The sequence below is a fragment of the Phalacrocorax carbo genome, chromosome 3 (genome assembly GCF_963921805.1).
Source record: "Phalacrocorax carbo chromosome 3, bPhaCar2.1, whole genome shotgun sequence".
Lineage (NCBI taxonomy): Eukaryota > Metazoa > Chordata > Aves > Suliformes > Phalacrocoracidae > Phalacrocorax > Phalacrocorax carbo.
The window spans coordinates 120833665-120851426 of NC_087515.1; the positions used below are offsets into that span (position 1 = coordinate 120833665).

Sequence of the window (17762 nt, forward strand, 5' to 3'; positions counted from 1 at the left end):
GAAAAATACTTTTGAGCAGAGAAAGGCTGTCTTTCCATTTTGTGAGCTCCAAAATAAAGCAAAACCAAATAAAGTTCACTATTTTGTTATTGTTCTGTGCTTCGAGGCAGCCTGCCCACCAATATTCAGAGGAGTTGGCAGTATGTGTCTGGGGGAAGGGAAGAAACTTGGATACCTTCAGGTCATCCAGCTTTGCACAGAACACAGGAAAATCCATGTGGTTTAAATTTGACATAAGCACAAAACCAGCTGTTTACAGCTTTTTGTCTGGCCGGTGCTGTCCTTAGAGAGCAGGAGAGCCCAGTGACCGCGCAGAAGGTAAGCTTCCCCCAGAGCGGGTGGGGTGTGGAAAAGGAGTCTGTAGGTGATGCAAACCAGCAAGGAGCAGAAAGGGGTGACAAACGTTACCTGCTAGGGATGAAGCCTGATTTATAGGATTTCAGTGTTTTTATGGAAATGAAAGCTTGCAGAGCCTAACTGCATGAGCTGGATCCAGAGCTGCAGTGCCTCCTCCACAAAGAATGTCTCCTCCACCCCTCGTAGTTGTGGGCTTTAAGTCTCCTGCTGGAAGTGGGTAGTTGTCTTATAGTGCCAGAGGGTGTGATGTGAAGGATCATAGAATATCTCAGATTGGAAGGGACCCATAAGGATCACCAAGGCCAACTCCCTGCTCCTTGCAGGACTGTCTGAAACTAGACCATATGACTACGATCATTGTCCAAACACTCCTTGAACTCTGACAGGCTTGGTGCCATGGCCACTTCCCTGGGGAGCCTGTTCCAGTGACTGATAACCCTCTCAGTGAAGAACCTTGTCCTAATGTCCAGTCTGAACTTCCCCGATGCAGCTTCATTCCATTTCCTCGTGTCCTGTCGCTGGTCACCAGAGAGGAGGTCAGCACCTCGCCCTCCTCTGCCCGCCTTGCAGAAGGTGTAGACTGCAATGAGGGCACCCCTCAGCCTTCTCTTCTCCAAGCTGGACAGACTAAGTGACCTCAGCTGCTCCTTGTAAGTCTGGCCCTTGAGGCCTTTCACCACCTTGGCTGCCCCCCTCTGGATACAGTCTTATAGTTTGATGTCCTTCTTACAACGAGCTGCCCAGAACTGCACACAGTACCTGAGGTGGGGCTGCACCAGTGCAGTGTGGAGGGGGACAATTGCTTTTCCCAGCTGGCTGGTTATGCTGTGCTTGATGCATCCCAGGGCACGGCTGGCCCTTTTGGCTGCCAGGGCACACTGACTCATATTCAACTCGCCATTGACCCAAAACCCAAATGAGGGTGATCCTTGCTCACTCTGAGCAGCTGATCCAAACAGCCCATGGCCCCAGCTGGCGCCTCACATGGTAGCAGGGCAGGCCCCAGGGCCTGACTTGGTCTGGGCCAGTTGGGATTTTGGTTTGATGACTAAGAATAAATGGTGGAGTTGGTGGCCCTCTGTGCTTGACTGAAACCGATGTCCTGCCCTGAAGAAGGCAGCGTGCGTTGCTGGGAAGGGGCCAAATCTCCCCCTCCTGAGGGCTCACCTTGGCAGCGTGCCACCTCCCCTCCTCAGAGCTCCTGCGTGGCCGCAGGCTGGCGGCTTCATCCAGCGGTGAGTTTAGGAAATGGCCTGGTTGGTTCTGAATCTGTCCTTAATATTTTAAAAAATAACAAAAAAAGCCTCTTAGGAGGAATTGTTACTTCAGTGTGTCCATTCTGCAGTTCCCTCAAGGTTTACTTCTGCTAGTAGATAGATTAAAAAGTTATTGTCAGTGTACTTAATCAATTGCAAATAGAAAACTGATTGTGTGGTTGGATGCGTGGTGTGTTAAACCAAGTGGCTAATAAGAAACCCCCAAAATTAAAAACCAACAAACAAAAAAACCCAATCCAAGAATGTTTTACATTACTTGGTTTGTAGCTTCTGCACTGAAAGTAACTAGCTTTATATGGTGCTGATTCCATGTGCTGTTTGTTATTATAAACATTGTAGGAATTTGGCAGGGTTTAAAGTTGCTAAAATAAAATGTAGTTTTAAGAATCAGCAAGTAAATTCTACTTCTGGAGAGCTGGATGTGTTCTGAGGACATAGTTTCTAATATTAAAATTTTTTGTTCCATCTTGAGCAGCAAAGGTGGTTAACTGATACGTGTTGAGGAAAGGAAGAGCTTGTTCATCTTGTGGATCTTATGGTTCTGTTGTGCCCTCAGAAAGATGGGAAGTATGATAATGTGGGGTTTTTTTGTCTGAATTTAAGTTAATATTCCTTTTTTAAAGGATGTTCATTTAACTTAGTGAATACTTTTTCTGGGGAAAAAAAAACCCAAACAAACCATTTTTGAGGACTAAATATATTGTATCCAAATGAAGCTTAAAAACAGGCTGACCATGGAGCTGCCAAACTTTTTGTCATCTCATCAAGTACCTACTTCCAGCAGTTCCCATAGCCAACAATATATAAAAGGAGAAATGATGCTTTGATTTTGGCAGCTGTAATTATCTTTGTCTCTCACTACCTTTCAGGGATTATTCGAGAAGTTAAATAGCTGCTACCATGAGTCTTTTTCACGGATTCTGAAATCTCTTGATGTTCTTAACCATGTAAATGTGTGTGATTGCATTGGGGGTATTCTTGCTTTTTTGGCCTTGACAGCTTCTTCTGGCTTCAGGTTCTGCAGTCTGGTTAGACATTTTGAGACCATCTTATTTTTATCTGTTCTATAACTTGTAGCTTTTATTGAATTCCCTTTTGTTATGAGACCAAGGAGAGAAACTGAAGTTATGACTTCTCTCTGCTAGTCACAATTTTACATTTTTATTTCGTCTCTAAAGTCTGCTATTCAGTCTTCAGTCTGCCTTCAAATAAGAGTCTCCACATCCGAAATATTGTTGTTGTGGTCCTCTGAGCCCTCTCTGTGTCTGTAGTATTTCCCTTGGATTTGGGTGTCTAGCACAGAGAGCAAGGAAGCAATACTATTGATTTGATAGTGGCACTTCAAAACTGCATTATTGCTCAAGCTAACACATTGAAGATTTTTGGTATTGTTTTCACTGCCTCACTGAGCAGTTGTTTCAGGATTTTCCATGACCTCTCCAGAATGGTGCCCATATGAATTTAACTGAAATACTTAAAAGAAGCCTAGCTTGCTGTCCCTGAAATGACTCAATCTATTCTGAGTTATTATTTCAATACAGGTTATTGTTGGTGTTTTTAAGGATGGGAGTTTCCCTTTTGCTTAGATCAATGGCTCTTCTCAGCGGTCCTGCAGATTAAGACATTTTTGGCAATCTATCTTTGGAACTAGGTTAATGTCAAGAACTGTGTGGATGGATGCTGATTTCTCGTGTATATCAAGGAGATGCATTCTGTCAAAGGTTCCTGAAGTTATATAGGTTTCCTTTCTTTACCAAGCCTTACATCGGTAGGAGATGGTGATTTGCTATAGTTTAGCTGTTCCCTTACTGTTCTCGGGATTAGACACTAATTTCATATTTTTTTTAACTCTCATTAATAAAACATGAAGAGGAGGGGAAGAATGAGCAGTATGACTTAGTGTACATCATTCCCCCTCTGTCTGAAAAGCAATACACCCTGAGATATCTGTTGGCTCAAGATGGAGCGGTAGTATCTTCAGTGCTGACAGTCTTGTGTTTGAGTCCTCCAGGGCTACAGTGCAGCACACCAGTGTGTGCTGAATTTCGCCCAACTGAGCAGTGCCTTTCCCTGCATGTGTGTCTCATCCCCATTCCACCCGTTCTCCTGTGCTGCTTTTGTAATGAGTCAAGCTGAATTTCTTCAAAAAACCCTCAAACCCAACCTCCACCCCCCCCCCTCCAATGTGGCTTTGGCTTCTGGCTGTCATTTCTCAGGTGTCTGAACAATTGCCGCAAGGCTTCTACTTCTCTGTTCATTTGTGCTGATTTATCAAATATATCCCAAACAAAGTTGGCTGACTAGCAAGGGGGGGGGGGTTGGGTTTTTGTTTGTTTTTTTGTTTGTTTGTTTTTCTTTCCACTTCATGGGAACTTAATTACTGGGGACTAGGAAGGATTTGGGTGGCTGGTGTCTTTCTGCTTTTATTCAGTTTTCATGAAAATTAGATCCAAACGTAAGTACTGTGAATTTCCTTCACGCTGCAAATTCTAAGAAAATATCACTTATAAACACCGAAACAAACAAATAAAAACTTATCCCTTGCTTGTTCGCTTTGAAGTAATACTTGTATATAATCAAATGACTCCAGAGGCTGGCAGACTGCTTTAAGGACAACATCAAATGGGATTAAAGAAAATACTCAATTGGCAACTGTTGGACCTTTATCACAGTTAAGGCTTCTCGGTGCTCCTGAAACAATGTGAGAATGAATAAATAACCATCTCTAGAAAATCTGAGGCGATCATGTCTGTTTTGCCCCCGTCTTGCCATTCTGCTTGGTGACTTTCTGCATTTCTGCAGTGCCTTTCACTCGTGTACGTCAGACTTTGCAAAGCTGTACGGGTGGGGAAGCTGAGATGCAGAGAGGAGAAGGGTTTTGCCTGAGGCTCTTGGATCAAATCAAATGTATTCCCAGTTCTGGTGGCAAAAATTGCTAATAGCATGTCTCTCTCTAGGCTCAAGTAATCTGTCGTCCTGTAGGCCAGCACTATTTATTTGTGGACGGGCTGTCTCAAAGGTGACCTGCCCTCGGGGGGGTGGGTTGGTGGCTCTCAGCTGCAGCGGGGAGGTGAAGCTTTGCCTCTGTTTTGGACAGGCTGTAGTGGTGATAATAAAACCATATCTGCCCAACTGCTAAGGACTCAGTTGGTCTTATAAAGGTAAATTTATTTCTAGTATGACTGTCCATCCTAGTCCTCATAGGTGGAGACGATGCAGTGATATTTCATAATTTTTTTCCCCTCCTAAGGCAAAGTGGTTCTTCACCTCAAAAAGATTGAGAAAACGTCTTTGTTACACGCTGCCACAGCAGTGCCTGTGGCATTCAACATTTGAAATTTGGCACTTCTATTTTGTGAAATATCTGTTCTTCATTTCAGTTGTACAGTGGGCCATGGAACACTGTAGGTTCCTTAGCAAGAGCCTTAGTCTGCTCCAGTGTGCCTCCATGACCGCTGACTGCCCCGGAGACCTTGCCAGGAGCTGTTGAACGCAGTACGCAGAGGAGCAGCAAAAAAGAATGGGCTGGAGCTCTAGCAGACAATGACATGATTTCAGCGATGAGACTGAGGCAAAGTTTTCTGAGCCTGGCAAAGGAGGCCGTGATGGGGACTGCCTTGGAGCTGCCTGGGAATTGACATAGGAGAGTTCGCATGAGCAAACCTGTGAAGAAACGCAAAAGCTGGCTGTGCCTTTTGACAGTCTCCTTTGGGGGCTAGAGGTTGAGGTTCTAAAGATGATGTGAGTGGCTTAGGAAAGGTGGAAAAGCCATCGTGCTGAAGGGAAATGCATGTAACTGGTGATTAAGGGATGCAGGCATAGATCAGAGCTGCAGGGTCCTAAATGGTTGGCTTACCTGTGCTGATTTTTGCTGAGTGTGAGTGGTTGAATAGGGACAACTGCTCCAAAGTGCTTGCTTCCTTAAATGAGATGCCTTTTGTAAGGCTGGGTAGTGGGAGGCAGCGATGTCCTGCCTACCTGGAAGAACGTGGGTAATTCTAATCTGGAATACAGTGCAAAGTGATACCTCCGGCACCAGTGCTGTGTGGTGTGCCTTTGCATTGGCACAGTGACAAACGGAACAGATAGACTTGCGTGTAGGGCTGTGATCTGTCAGAAGGCTATCTTGATGGATAGTCCTCATCCTATTACTGCTGGATGCTGTGGGGATTACTCTGTATTGCCTGCATGTGGGTTTTCTGCATGTGAAAAACGTGAGTCATGAGGTAGGAAGAGCCTTCTGTGCTGTTCCTGGGCATCAGATGCCCAGACACCAGCAATAGCTGTCAGATATCTATCAGTTGTACAGGAAACCTAGGGCTGTGGGTGGGACCGAAATGCTTCAGCACGAGGATATCCTTAGAGCATAGAGCTGGGGCTCAGGCCAGGATCAGAGCAGCAGTGGGTAATGCTGCTGCAGAGATGAGTGGTATAAGCAGCAGGTATCTGAGCAAGCAGGGTGTTGGAAATCTGAAGCACTGTCCAGAAGGGAAACATCCATGAAAGGAAAGCGGGATATGCAGGAAGGAGATGATAGAGCTTTTCTTGTTTGAGCTTAAAGGAGAATTAAGAGGATAATCTGCTGTGACAGCTGCCAGGTACCTACTGTACTGCTGCGTTAGTGATGCACCGGTCCTTTCCTAGCACCCACAGCTGCCAGCTGCTGATAGAGGGATGCAGCCATGGATGGGCCAAGTGGAGATATTCCCTCCATGTGGCAGAAGGAAGAACCTGGCTTATGGGAGAGCAATTACAGAAAGCAAAATACTTCCTTTCTGCTTGGAATGGGTGACAACCAGGTAAAGATAGGCTACGGTGTTGTTTGTGCAATCCTGAAAACCTTCAAGGAAGCAGGAAGTAGCAAGGAAAAAAGTTATTTGTACTAATCTCATTGCTGAGAGCTCTTATGTGCTTGAGCCCTGGAGTTACTCAAATTGTTCCTGGTGTTTTATTTCCATATTTGAAAACCATCTGAGAAGGAAATTACAGTCCGACTATCTTCCAGTTGCGTTCTCATAGAGGTTGACTGTGCTTCCAGCCCAAGAATGTATTGCCAATTACCTCCCTCTTTTTAGTTATTAATTGCTTTTTTTGCCTGACCTCTTAGTTCTTGCCCTGATGGGGTTTCTCTGCATCCATCATGAACATACTTATGCAGGTGGTAGGAGAAGTCTTTAAGCTTCGATTGGTGGCTGTGGCAGAAAACAGTTAAAGGTATTCAGCGCGTTGAGGGAACATGTTACTTCCTAACAGACTGGATGGGCCAGCATTCTTTTCTTTCTGTAACCAAGCTAACCCCGCTGTGGTCTAGTGGGACTTGCTCTGACCTGAGGATTAAGAGGTCCTGAGTTCCCAACTCCATTTTTGGTTCTTTGTAGCCATTGCTTTAGGAATGAGGAGTCTCTGCTGGCTTTGGTACTTCACTGCCACTTGAGAACTAGACTGAGAGGCTGTCCTAGGGCAGCTTTTCTTGAAGTGACCTACTACTTTCACGTGGCACTGACATCTCGCCCAACCAGCAAAGCTGCATGTGCCAAATTAAGTGCTTGTTTAATAGCTCCAGAGTCCAGACCACAGCCTCTTCTGAGCATGGGAACCAAACCCAGGAGTTGGGGGGGGGGTCCTTATAGTTACCTACTGCCTGGCAAATAATCCTGGCAAAGTGCACGCAACATCTATCGTTAATAATCGGTCTGCGCAAGGTTTCACCTACCTGCATCTTACCTAGGGGGCAAAGGTTTGTGCTTTGAACATGAGAAAGGTCAGGGTTTACTCTGTCCTGTAAAAACTTGTGATTACACAGTCAGCTATTTGCTTGCTTTTTATTTAGGAAAAAAAAAACAACAAAACAAATCAGTAGTTCAACTCCCTAAGAAAATATCCTTTAAAACGTGTTTGACAATCAAGAAAAGCCTCTTACGCACTTAGAAAATAAAGTGCTGGGTGTTTTCACAAATGGCTGCATGTGTTACTGGCTTATGCCACTTCTGGCAAGTTCAGCAGTTAAGCAATCTCCTAAGCAGTGATGGAATGCAGGGCAATAATAGGGAAACTTCCACCGACGGAGAGCTTGCTTAAACTATTTCAGGACTTAAACTGGTCAAATCTCCAATTTAAGTCAGAGAAAAATGTTGGAATATGTTAGTTTACAGATGTGGTGTAGAGAGGGATGTAACTTTTGAATCCAGCTAGACATCTTTACCTTGAAAAGAAAACCAGCAACACAGGTAGATACCAAATCTGTTCTGGAAAGAGCTGTTAGTCCCGCTGGAATGATGCCTGAAATGAAAACTTCTCCAGCACTGTGAAGCACTGGTGGATCCTTCCAGAGAAAGAGGTTCAGGAGCAGAAAACGTGGATCATCCACCAAGCAAGTTTCTTGAGGTCTTTTACTACTTTTTCATAGTTTCTAGTGACAGAGGGTAGCCAATGTTCTCTGTATCAGTTGGTTTGGGGCTTTTTTTTTTTGGGGGGGGTGCGGGGGTGGGGGTGGTGGGGGTTGGGGGAAGGGGGAATAGTAGCATTGGGGAGAAACACAGTAGCATGAGAGAGTTCAGTACTTCTGCAAAATAGACAGGCAAACTAGTGTGCTAGGAAGTATCACAGATAAAAGCAAGCCACAATTGTCAAAATAAATGAACAAAACACAGTTTATGGTACATTAACTTGTTTGCTTACTTGCACATAACCAGATTCTTTCGGATTAACAATTGGTCTCCCACTCATTAGTGAGCATTAATTAGATTCTATTGTGATACTTATTGGCAAACTTGAGAATAGGGAAAGAAAAAGGAAACAAGAATTGTTGGGACCAGGACCAATACACTGCTAAGCACTTGTTGACTTGATCTGAATTTAGAGGTGTAATTTAAGCTTTCCTTCATGACAGGGGAGAGCCAGCTGCCTGCAACCTGCCAGGACAGCAGCAAACTTGCTGTTGTGTTGTCAGTCACAGCCCAGTTGCTCTGTGATTCAGGTTTGATTTTTTTGGAAAATGTCAGAAGTATTGCAGACCCTCTTGTGCTGCCAAACCCAGGCCACGGTGTGCACTTCGCCTCTCCCTGTCGTGCTGGGAGGTGAGTGGTGCGACCCAGCCGTTTTTGTGTTCCACCCATTGGAGCTGCAGCTGCCTCCACTGTTCCTCATAGCTTTCCCAGAAGATACAGAATGAAATCGGGGTGAGTCTTGCCAGCTCCTTCGCTGTCTGTGAGGCTATGAATAGCATTAGTGAAAACTGACTGTGGAAGAAATTCTCATGTTGCTGTTGGGAGAACTAATGGCTGTGTCTGAAACATTTCCATGCTGCCAACATCGGGAATGAAGCACTGGTTTGTGTCACAGTCGCAAGCTGAATCCCTGCAACAGAGGAGGCGTGTGTGTGTGTGTGTGTAGGTGGCAGAGGAGATGTTTTAGCAAATACGTTAATTCTTGGGGAATGATTGTGTGGGGTGAGGTTCTTCCCCCCTCTGTATCGAGGAGCTTTCTCTTGGCTGGTGAATTTCATGAGTAAGAGGTACAGGAAAGAAACTGCATAATTCATTGAACTGTGTTTTAATCAGATGTTAGCACTTCGTGGTTCCAGATCTGTGTCTTTCTAGCCATCTCGGCAAGGTTTTTTGATTAACAGTAAAACACTAATCATGTCACTCTTACCGTTTCTTGCTTCACCAAGCAGGACTGAAATGAGGGGGTCAGTTACAGTGATACCGAACCAAAGAGCCTCAGAGGTTTTTAGCTGAGAGAAGACCATAACATCAGATAAAGCCTGGTGATGTGACATAGCAGAAGCTTCTTAGTGTTTCTAGCATCCGGGATGCCAGGGAAGAAGCCATACCTGAATGTTATTCCATCATCTTAGGTAGCCGGTAAAGAGCTTGCTCTTCTCTTTGTGAAGCACCTGCTAATCAGTGTCTCGTATGCTTAGCATAGATCTTTGCAAAGTTTGTGGTCAGAGGCCTATTCCTTTATATTGGCCTGGTAAAGTTGATACAGAGTTGGTGCTTTCCTGCATACTTTAGTCTGAAATGTGCTTCTAATAAATTTGGAACAAATTTTGTCCCCAAACTCTTTTGCTTCTATTGGAAATACGGTTGGCTTATATATTTAGTGATATCTTTTCTTTTTTTTTAAAGAATTTTCTTTATCCAGAGAAACATGATAAGCAAAACTAGACTGAGGGAGCTGGTCATGCTCTCCAGTGCTCCATTAACTACATACTGCTGGCAAGTTTGGATGGTTACAAATAGCTATCTTTCATGCTGAACTCCTTATTTTTGGGGTATTACAACCTCACTCTAAAATGCTGAAGTACTTCCAGTGGTTTTAGAAGAGATGCAAGTTAATTTTAGAACTTGTGGTAAAGCAGATTGATTAGTAACTTCGGGTAGCTAGAGCGCGAAGAGCAATGGGGTGTCATAACTCACTGGAAAAGTCATCTGTGTCTAACTGAGCTCAAGGTGATGTCATATCCTGAGCCACTCTGTGATCACTGAAGGCTATGGAGGTGGGTTTTCCCTGTGTAGCCAGGGGGAATCGTCTGGGTCAACTCCAGACAGGAACTTGCTTGGCCTGTTTGGTCTCTGGCTGAGAATTTTTTCAGGCATGCTGGAAATATAGTTCATTTAGGAAGACTTATCAGCAAAACCAAGTGCTGTGTTAAGGTTAATATTCCTGTGTAAGAGAATGTTTCTTGCATTATTTCCGTGTGAGTATTTTTATTTTGCTGTGATTAATGGTTAGCACTTAACTGTGTCCAGTTGCCAGGTCGGCTAAGCTAGGTTTGTGAAGCATCTTTGGCTATGCAGTGCTGAGTGTTTGAATGCTGAGCTGTCAGATGCACTGCCAACTGTTAAAACACAAAGATTCAAATTAGTTACCTTTGTACTGGATACAGTTATAAGGGTCCTGAGCTCAGGTCCTTGATATAAATTGGAACTATGGAGTTCTTGCACTGTGCTGCAGAATCGCTGAAGCTATCCGTCTTGGTCCAGTCAATAAGCGGAAGGGTAGAGGTGAGACTCTGTGCGCACTGTACAGAATCATTCCTGTGGTAACATCTGGACTCAGTTGGGCTTTTACTTTTGTGCCTATCATTGAAAACTTAAACACTGAAGAGGGTCATAATTGCAAGAATATTATATTGGGATTATTCTAATAAATGCCATTGGGGTTTGGATTCCTAAATCCCATTCACTAGGGGCACTTCAGTTCCTATCTTGATCTAGTCTCTAGGATTTTTTTTAAGCTGACTTTATTCTGTGTAAATAAAAAACAAAACTGAGACCAAACTGTTTCTGAGGAAATTATTAGACCCTGTAGAATTGAGCAGAGTGCTGCTGGCCTTCCAAAATTATGCGTTCAACCTCTGTACCAGGAATATCAAGTTGGGACTTCCATAATCACTTAAGTCTTGTTGTGTGCCTTGAGTTTATCTGCAGGAGCGTGTGGCATGTTATTCCCTTTCTACCCTCTACCCCCGCCCACAACTTTTTATTTCTACACGATTGTGCCCTATTGGATATAAAATAAACATACTATCTCCAGAAGGCTCTGCAATGCAAAGAAGAATAGAGATCTGCTCTCCCCATGGTGACAGAATGTCTAAATAAATAGTTGCCAGTGTGAGCAAAGAATCTGGAATAATGGTGGTTTAACCACTATGAAACACATTCAAAGAGCTAAAAATAAGTGTGCCCCTTCCTAATGTTGCATGGTGGGTAGAAGGGAAATATTTATCAATTTCCACTTTATTTTTTTCCCCCATTATTTTATTTTAAAAATGCTTATTGAGTGGCATAAGGGGATTGTCATCAGCCGGGTATGCAACTAAGAGTATTTTTTCCACCCGGTAAAACCACATTTATGATTGTTTGTGCCATCACTTTCTAGTACTGAAAATAGCCTTTTTCCTGCAGAAGATGGAGAGTGCTGCAATACGAGATCTCGCTCGCAGGAAAATGTGTGCCTTTGTTTTAAAGACAGCAGTAAAAGGATTTGTTTTGGGTGCTAAATATGTCAGCATTGTAAAGAGCCAGTAACCCACTTTGTTTTTAAATGTTTAAATAGTTGTTCGTATGCTATGTCTTCTTGAATTGTGATTAATTATACAAGTCACAACTTGGTGAGAACCAACCCGTGAATGAAATAGTACATTCAGGGTTTTTTTTTTTCTGCTTTTTTTTTTTTAAACTTGTGAGTTGTGGGGGGGTGTGTGTGTGTGTGGTTTTCTGTGACTGCTTTTTGGTTTTTTGTTTTTTTTTTAAAGGCTGGCTAAGAGAGGCCGGCTGGCATTACTACAGAGTAGTACGGGAGAGCTGCGAGTGTCGGAGGCAGAGCGTGACGGAAGGCAGCCAGAAAGATTAAGGTCTCTTCAAACTTCTTTGCCGCAGGATTGGTATGAGTGAGGGAAGGGGTCGGAGTTTTGCTATTCCTGTTTGCGGGATGGGGGCAGTGGAGCTGGCGCTGGGCTGTCGTGGAATTGCAGGCGGAAGAAACAGGAGGGATGTTTTAGGTCACTTTTTTCCTAAAGCTGCCCTCCTGTGGGTCTGGCATAAAAGAATAGTTAACTGGGCCGTTCAAATGGCAAAGGTCTCAAGGGAGGATTTGGAGTAATAAAAGCGCGCATTGCTCGGGCACACTGCTTCAGTATTGATGCTGGCTTGGCGGAACTCTGTGAATATTTCAGAGTGTTTTCATTGGACATTCAGGGACTGCTGTTGCCTCCTATTTAACCTGTAAGATGACAGGCTACTTTTTATTTATGCCCAGGTTTTTTATAAGCAATGAAAATAAAGCAGTAGGCACTGGTATTTTCGAAGTTTGTTTTTGTGGAAATTCAGGAGAGAGACTGGTTTGTTTGGATTGAGACTCAAACCCCAGCAATGTCAGTCTGCTTCGGGACTTGGTTTTATATTGCAGGCATCATTAGTACCAACTTGTGTGTGTGTATATATACACATACATACATATTTACATGCTTCTATATACACATACATGTATTTATGGATGTATATGGGTATATATATTTATTCTAAGAATCTAGGTGTGAAGTTGACGATATCACTTTAGTACTTGCACTGACAGTATCTCTTAAATACTTCCTGTATTCAGTTTTAAAACATAAGTACTGTGCCTCTTATCTTCTGTAGCCACTGTTCTAAGAAAGAAAATCAACATTCTTTGTAGCTATTTTACTTTCAAGGTATTGAGCCCTTGTGCCCTAATCTCTCTTGGAAGAGATTGTAGGAAGTGAAGTGCTGACTTGCTGCCTGTATTTAAATCCTCTTTGAGAACTTTTAATCTTTTTTATTTAATATTTTTAAGTCAGTTTGCAGCACAACGCTACTCAGAACTGCAGAGAGACTTGCGTTTTAGGAAGGCGAGCGCAACCTGTTTCATGATGATTGATGTCTGGATGCTGGTTAATTTAGTAAGCCCTCAGGACAGAGGTTGGCTGGACCTTGGGAACAGCCCTTAAATACACATGCATTCACCTTGTATAAAGCTGCTCGTACTTCTGGAAATACCTCAGTCACAGTGGGTATGCCAAAAGGCTTAACGCTGGCATTACATAGTATTGGGTTGACTAACATTATTGCCTTAGCTGGTCTGAAGTGGACTAAGCTAAATGCCACCCAACCCTTCTGGCATTATTTACAAAAGTAATTTGAGAAAACTTAGAGACCCAACAGGCGGTGGGCACATCCCGAAATGATGGCAGATGAATGCTGTTGCAGAGGGACACTGTAATTCTTCACATTTCTGACTTTGGAAACCCTTGTTTTTTGCCTTGTTACGGTCAAAATTTTTGGAAGGAAATCCTTCACTTCTCCTATATTTCTGGGATATTCCTGAACTGGAACCGTTATTGTTTTATTAAAGGTATTTGCTTCATTTCTAGGTCTGATCTGAGGTTTTTGAGTTGTGGGTTACTGTTTGTTTTTTTAGTTTGTGTCTGTTATGTGGCAAAAGTTTTTGTTCTTAGCATACATGTACTTTATAGCTTCTTAATATTATCTAAGCATCTTTTAGTGCAATTTGACTGGCCAAAATCATAACAAACACCAAATGCTTTTATTAATTTTTTCTTCTCTTCGTTAAATTGCCATAATTAGTGCAAGATGAGCGTACACCTTAGTAAGAGGGAGAAGAAAATTGCAGCTGGCAAGATTACAGCGTAGTCTGAAGTGAGTGTTGATAAGATAGATTTGAAGAGGGAGGCCATGTTGTCACTGTGGCACTGTTAAATCTCTCTCCCAAAACAATTGCATGTAAAGCTCCACCTATGTGGCTAATCATGTTTGCATTGTTGAACATTTCCATAGCACAGCAGTGCTCGCGATGCTGCTTTAGATTAGATTAGCTGCATACTGTGTTGAATAGATAGCATTTTGAGTACCAATGTGTCAAATGATACAGTCAGTAAAAAGTGACTGAAGCAGCATCTTCCAGTCTCTTCCCTCCCCCTTACCCAAACCTGCAGGCCTGTCTCCAGGAGGCTATTTAGACTCATTAGAGCCAACAGCTTAGGAGGGCTGACCAGAAAAAGTGATTTGAAAATATGGGGTTTTGTCTGTTGGAGAGGGAGAGTGTTTTACTTACAAAAGGATATTAATTTTCAAAAGCAACAGTACCCTAAATTCCCTTTCTCCCTTACAAAGGGAGCACATCACTGTGTTTCTGTCGCGTGGCAATTTTGTGGTCAAGCCCATGATGTACAGTTCTGCATAGAATAAAATCTGGAAGTAGGTTATTAAAGACAAAACATGTTTCTCTTGCATAGATGCTTAGGTCCTAATTAAATTTTCTTTTATCTAGACAGCAAGGGAGGTGGTATGAGAAAGGTGCACTTCTGTTCATGCAGCAGTGGCATGTGCTCCTGGGGGTATGTCTTTCTCAGATGGCTGACCTGGGGATATCACTGTGTTGGCACACCTATCTTCAGAGTACATCTGGTGTATCAATAGATTGTGGATGCCGGTTGTGGTATAGATGCAAAAATAAATACACGGTTGTGGCAGTGTGTATTGCTGGACAAGGTGAGTTTGTTTCCAAAGCACAAGCCTCTATATGCTGCTTATTTTGGGGGTGGGGGAAAACTTATTAAAATCAGTTTGGAGGAACAGATGCCTTCTTGACCACGTTAACAGCTGCTTGGACTGCTGCTTGGATGGACAACTGCCACTGGTTTTTTTCTTAGTACATTCACAGTGTCATGACTCAGGCAAGCAGATACTCAATTATTAATGACTTACCTACAAAGAAAATAATTAAAAACAAACCCAAAGCAATAGAGCACTTAATTAAGAGTTAGTAGTGGAGTTTCTGCTGTCTTTTAATGGAAAGTGTCCAAGAACAATTTTACCTTCCAGAAAGAGTACCTGCTTTAGCCTGCCTGATTAAAAATGCTTCCCGCGTAAACGAAAAGTTGGATCATACTTCTAGGCAGGCAAATAAACTTATTGATTAGACACTAACTGGAGTTCTGCAAAGTGGAAAGGAGCCTGTACATGTTTCAGAGACTTCATGCAGAGACCTACATTAGCGTTGTGTTTAGATGATCCCAAGAGCAGCTTATAGGAGGCCTAAAGAAACTGTCCTAGAAATAAGTTAAGACATTTTAGTCCTCTATCTGTTATGGCATCTCTTGGTATTCCGTTGACTTATGAACACCCTCAGGCATTTTGGCAATGTCACTGTTACTACTCTTGCTGTAGTACCATAGATTTTGTTGAAGTCTGTCCCTTTTCTGTGTCTTCAAAAACAATCTATAGCAACTTTCCCCTAAGTAGAAGGGACAGCCAAATGTCTTGAGTAGAACTGAGGTTTTCTCAAAATGCAAGTTAGCAGTACCTACTTGTAAGATGTAAATCCCTCATGGAAGAGCTGTGTGTGCAAATGGGTCTGTGCATCTCCAAGAGGCCACATCCACGCTGGCTTCTGCCTCCTGCCCTGCTTCCCTGGCATTTCCTCCCCCAGCAGGTCTCTGAAGCTCCTCCAGTTTGGAGAACATGCCCCTACTAAGTGTTACAGCAATAGGATTTGAATGAATAAGAAGCTGTCTGGGTCTCAGAAGTTAAGTGGTCTCTGTTTGTGGGGCCAGAGACCATCATCAGCTGCTTTTTAAAGGATAAATAAATAAATAAAATCAACTCATTGCAGCTGAACTGAATTTCCAAAGGTGTCTATTTCCTCACATCTCTCTTGCTGTCTGGCTTTGTGTATTGCTGTACGCTTGCTTCTTCCCTTCAATGCCTTCCTCCCTACCCTGTGTTTCTGTGGTTTGTTTTACTTTGCATGCTAGTTCATGGTCTAGACTGTCCTTGCTTTTGCAGTCCTGCTGTCCTGTTCACCTTTTGTCCGTGAATATTTGTCAGTAGTTACTGAGGACGCATAAAGAGCAAGCATGCTAATTTAGGTGTCTAAATGTAATTTGGTAGCTTGAAATAAGGAGTAAAACCAGCAGGATGTGACCAACAACTGCTTTGCAAACCCAGTGGGTGAGTGTTGTGTTAAATGAAGTCACAGTCCTTTCTCTCTTATTTTTTCTTGTCTTGAAGTGCTGGCAGTTTCAGTTCTGGAGGGTTTTATTTTCCCTGTGGTCCTCTGTATGCTGTGTTAGCTTGACAGTAACTAGCTGATCAGGTAAATTGTCTCAAGTCCCATTCTTATGTCATCACTATCTGTGGTGTTTTGCTTTTTCCCCCCCTCAAGACATAATACACAGGAGGAGGGTTTTAATTTAATTACTTGGAAAGAAGAGCTGGTGGTGAGTGGTCACTCAAGCTCTTGCAGAGGGTTTTAACCTACAACTCGTTAGTGTGGCTCGAGTTGGAGTGATTAGTGAAAACTGAGCAGGCAGCCTTTTACAATCAGTGCAATCATCTGCTTTAATTATGTTACTTTATGTTCCCTATACAGAAGTAAGTAGCCAAAATTAAATTTTATAAGGAAGCTGTTAATGAATCTTAAGTCACTCAATTTCTGCCTTTTCAGTTAAATTAGAGATAATAAATAGCCGAAACCTTGGCAGTGTCTGTTCTAAAACTTGTCTCTGGCTGAACTGTGCTTCCTCAGAGAATTAATGAGCAGAAAAATTATTTAAGCTGCAAGTTTTCTGTCCTTCCTGCTTGAGTTGTGTGGGTGTCAGAGGCTGGACGGAGACGTGATGTCCTTTAGATGGATGGGTAAAGAACAGCATTTAAGAGACATTGGGCTCCTTCTGGTTTGCGTCAGTGATGGGCCCAAAATCGGTAGCAGAGAGAACAACTGCAAAAGGGAGAGTTACGCCTTAAGGGGTGTCCCTACCTTCAGGGTGGTTTTGGCAGCAGCAGTATCATGGCATTCATGCCCACGTTGCCTTTCTGATTCCTTGTTCAGTGTGTTTAGTTTATGAAGTTTTGTTTTCTCCGAAGGCTCAGCTTGCCCTGGTCTTCTGGCAGATACAGGCAATTGGTTGCCACAGGTAGCAAAGCAGTGACTCTGTCAGAGGATGTGTTGCATTGGCTTTCCACAAACTAAGATATCTTGATTTTTTTTTTGCTTTTTGCTTATACTTTAGCTATTCTTTGAAACCTAGGTATTGATCTAGCAAAACCTGTATGCTCTGAGTTTCTGTAAACCACCTCTCATGGCAAAGCTGAATAGGGCTGCTCCTGCTGGTATATGCATCTCATCAACTAAAATGTGGCCCTCTGAGAACAGCAGACTAGCATGTTCTCCCTACTCCGAGGCAAATAAATACCTTGTGACAGTTAACTTGCTAACTGAGTATTTGTGCATTGTTTTAAGCATGATTCCTGACTTACCTACTTACCTTGAAAGAGCAGATAAACATCTCTTTATACTGACTTGACCAAAAATATTTTGGTTGCAGCTTTGATTTATAAGAACGCAGCTGCTTCTTTTTTTTTGGGAGGTGTTTTTAAGCGAACATATTCTGTAAGTGCAGCTGAATTGTTTGTAATACAGCTTTGAAAGGCAGTTGTTGATTATTATACCCTTAAAACTACAAGACATATTTTGGTCCATTTAAGAAACTCATGTTCATGATAGAAAGCAGTCCAGCTGAAAGCATGCCGTGTGGCTGCTCCTTTTCATATATAGGATGTTTATCAGCGTGGTAGTGGG

At 42.9% G+C, this 17762-nt stretch overlaps 1 protein-coding gene across 5 annotated transcripts in view; it reads left to right on the forward strand.

Moving 5' to 3' along the window:
• The window catches only part of KLHL29 (kelch like family member 29), a 415004-nt gene that overhangs the window by 17347 nt on the left and 379895 nt on the right, over nt 1-17762 (forward strand). The window contains exon 1 of one of the 5 annotated variants that reach the window (XM_064448129.1): nt 7878-8018. The exons of the other annotated variants lie outside the window; for them this stretch is intronic. The gene's annotated coding sequence lies outside the window, so the exon portion shown is untranslated. Of the gene's footprint in view, nt 1-7877; nt 8019-17762 lie in introns of those variants that run through there. 5 annotated transcript variants of the gene reach the window in all.